Here is a 3,987-nt window from a genome sequence, read left to right on the forward strand (position 1 = left end):
GACAGAAAAAAAAAAAAAAAAAAAACCCAACCCTACACAGGCGAGAACAAACAAAACAAGGCAGCAGCATGTCAATTAAATTAAAGGGGGAAGCTAAATGAGCAAAACGTCAAACGTACATATTAAAGCTAAATGAAGTAGCCCTGAGGAGCCTGCGAGACGTAGAGCTCAGGAGGATCCGCAGAGATGTAAATAATGAAACCCAGCTCGACCTGCACACACTGGGATTGCAGCATGGACACGAGAGACGTTCAGCATCCAAACCAAATACAAAAAAAAAAAAAACAGCTCCAAACATGTTGTTCATCTAGAAATGAGTTGAGCTGGCTTCCTAAATTGTGTTAGTGAAAAGCATGACCAGCACACCAGGACTGTGCTGTGCATTAAAAACCTGAGGATGTGAGTCTTTAATGCAGCTTTCTGCAGTAGATAAGCTCATTATATGATATGGCTTATGGAAGATTAATAACATCAGCATAAAATATGTGGCGTTTTAAAGATCTTGTAAGAATATTAGGTGTTTCAGCTCCTAAGGACTGTCTTGTAATATAGTACAGTATGAATTGTTTTTATGCCCTGTTTTGTTGCTGTTAGCAGAGAATATCCTCTTTAAAGTCAGCTCGGCATTCACAATTTTACTTGCGTAATGGGACGTATTTAAGAGTGAAACAGGACATCAGGAAAAAATGTAGAATGGGAATTTTATTTATTTTTTATTTTTTTAAATCTCAGTGGTTCTCCACCTTTTGGACTCCAATACAATATTTGAAGGCCCTCCTATCTAACATGATATGAACCTCTGGTACGTTGGCTGTAATAAAAAAATAAACTAATCAGATTAAATGTTAGTTCAGTGCAATACATCTTTTGTGTGTGCATGTGTGTGTTTTATTTGTTAATATAATCTAAACACAGATAAGGGTTTTATTATTTATTATTATTATCATAAAAATCTACCTGACCTAGGACTACAGATTAGCCATTCTAAATTTGGCTGATTTTATGCATTATCAATGCGTATGGTCCCTGATTTAAAAAAAAAAAAAAAAAGCTGAGTTTACAAAGGTCTGCCGAGGCCTCCTGAGAATCACTGTATTGTCCATCAGTGTAAAACTGTTGATTTGATGGTAAAACAGGGTGATTTGTATCAGAATTGAGCCAGACCTATTTTAGAATTGGCTAAAATAAGGCCTGAATAGCTGTTTGACTATTATCCAATAGCCTGCACGGCCTAAGGAAAGTCGTTTCAGAGTAAGAGCAAGTTATTAGATAAACTATGTAAGTAAACTATTTACTTTGGAATAACATGCACTGATAAATTATGCACAACGAGACTAGAAATGTGCATGTTACAACGGCAAAAAAAAAAAATATATATATAATTACTCACACTCATGTCACTCCAGACATGTAGAACTGTCTTCTGTGGAACACAAAGATCATATTTTAAGAAAAGTATCAGTTTTTTTTTTTTTTTTTAATAATGAAAGTCAAAATGGTGCAGAGCTGTTTTGGACCATATTGACTCTAAGTGTATGGACAAAAAGCATTCATTGATATATCTTTTGCAGTAAACCTGGTCAGTTTTGATGCCAATAGTACTACTACTACTACTACTAATAATAAATAAAATACAATAAGAATAAATAAAATAAAAAAATACTCACCCTCATGACATTCCAAAAATGTAGTACTTTATTCTGTGGAACACAAAAGAACATATTTTGAGAAATGTTTTAGTGTTTTTGTCCAATAAATAAGTGTCAGTGTTGTTTTGGACCCTATTGATTTTCAGTGTATGGACAGAAAAAACATTTTTCAATATATCTTCTTTTGTGTTCCACAGAGAGACATTCATACAGGTTTGGAATGACATGAGGCTAATAAAAGATTTTTGGGGTGAACTGTCCCTTTAAGATCACTTTATGTTAGTGTTCACCTCAGCCTATAGAATGCTCATTTCAGATGTTGATATATTTTATCTCAGACGTCTCTAAAGTCCACCAGCATGATCAATCAGACATGCATCATCTGTAGCCAATGGCTCCCTCCGAGTGAGAGCGATCTGGCCTAAGTATGTATGCTTGACGCCTGCTTTGCTGATTTCTGTCAGCATTAATATGAGAAATGAGCTCTGAGCTGTGCTACTGATATGCCTAAAGAAACTAAATTGACGGGCACACAGTTTTCCAGTATCAGATAGGGCCTCTGTAGCTTCTTCTGTACTGATGTGACTGCTCTCAGTCATGCTGCCTTGTCCCTCAAGCAACAGGTGACAGAAGTTACAAGCAAACGTGTCTCCGGCCACAACGGCCCTCCTATGAGGACCTGACCCAGGGCAGGCTGTCTGGCGACGTGCCCAATGGAAAAGTGAGCTGTCTCGACTCCCGACACGCAGTGAGCAGAGGATGTCAAGTCATTTCTTCATCGGAGAAAAGTTTAATCCACAATAGAGGAAAAAAAACAGTTATCGTGGCTGAAGAGATCTGATCTCAGAACAGAGTCGCACAGACCTTCAGAGCAGAGACATATTACCGGTAGGAAGCTTTTGTATTTTTCTTACAGTAGTAGATGGTCTTAAAACAATTGTTGTTGTTTGTTTCAGTACTAAAAAACTACAAATAATTAATCTTATATAACTATTGTTTATCTCATTATTGTTGTAGACTAACTCATTCTCTCTTTTGTTCTATAGGGTTGTGTTTCTGTGTGGTGTGTGATCTATTTTAGTTGCGGATGGAACGGTGCCAGAGAGCAGGCTACTAGGAAATTAAAGGTACGGTATATGATAAAGTTTACAGTTAAAAAAGATAACATGGTGGTTTTAATGGACTATAACAAAGCAACAAAATATGTTAGGGCAAAATAAGTGACAGTTTGTACGGTTTAAAATTAACTTTATGCCACTGATGACCATTGTTGACATTAATATTTCTTACTGACCATGAAACTGTATTGTAATATTATTTTTTAGATATTCAACACCTTTTTATGCTCACCAAGGCTTTATTTATATGACCACAAACAGAGTAAAATAGTAAACAGTATTATCAAAGGTTATTACAATTATTACAACATTATAATTTAAAAGAACCAATTTCTATTTTAATATATTTTAAAATGTAATTTATTCCTGTGAGGGCAAAGCTGAATTTTCAGCATCAATTACAGTCTTCAGTGTCACATGATCCTTCAGAAATAATTATAATAAGCTGATTTGCTGCTTGAGAAACATTTATTATTATTATTAATGTTAAATACAATTGTCCTGCTTAATATTTTTGCGGAAACCATGGTACTTTAGTTTTCAGGATTCTTTGAATAGAAAGAACAAAAGAACAGCATTTATTTGAAATAGAAATCTTTTTGCAATATTATAAACGTCTTTACTGTCACTTTTGATCATTTTTGATCATTTTGTTGACCTTAGTGTTTATATTTGTTATGAGCAGCACAAGTTGTCAGGTTATCTAGTAAATTGCAGTGTCATCAAAAAAAAAAAAAAGCTTCAAGCCAACAGGCAAGCATTTATTTAGCTAAAATTATTTGTTTACTATAACTGCCAAAGCCTTGTCTAAAGGCCTTGCTACTATTAAAGCTATTCTACAAGGTAAAATATATTTAACATTTTGAACCTCACTAAACTATTACTAATATTTTTATTTCATGTAACAAACCTGTGAGTGTCAGGGAGAGTCCAGCCTCGTCAGGCCCAATCATCTCACACACCCGTTCACAATCACCGGAGTACTAATTAGCCGCACATGTCACCACCTCATCAGCACCAGCTTAAATGCACAGTCACTGCAGTCACACTTCGTCTGGTCTTGAGTTCACTACGCTACTCCTTACCTGACTCACTGAACCCGGACTCCGTCCTGATACCCTCCTGTCTCTGTGCCACCCTCTTCAGCCCGATCCACAAAGGAACCCGTCATCATGTGAGCCCGATCCCTTCCATTCCATTCCATAGACTGTTGCTCTAAC

This window comes from Sinocyclocheilus anshuiensis, unplaced genomic scaffold (assembly GCF_001515605.1).
Source record: "Sinocyclocheilus anshuiensis isolate Anshui unplaced genomic scaffold, SAMN03320099.WGS_v1.1 scaffold404, whole genome shotgun sequence".
Lineage (NCBI taxonomy): Eukaryota > Metazoa > Chordata > Actinopteri > Cypriniformes > Cyprinidae > Sinocyclocheilus > Sinocyclocheilus anshuiensis.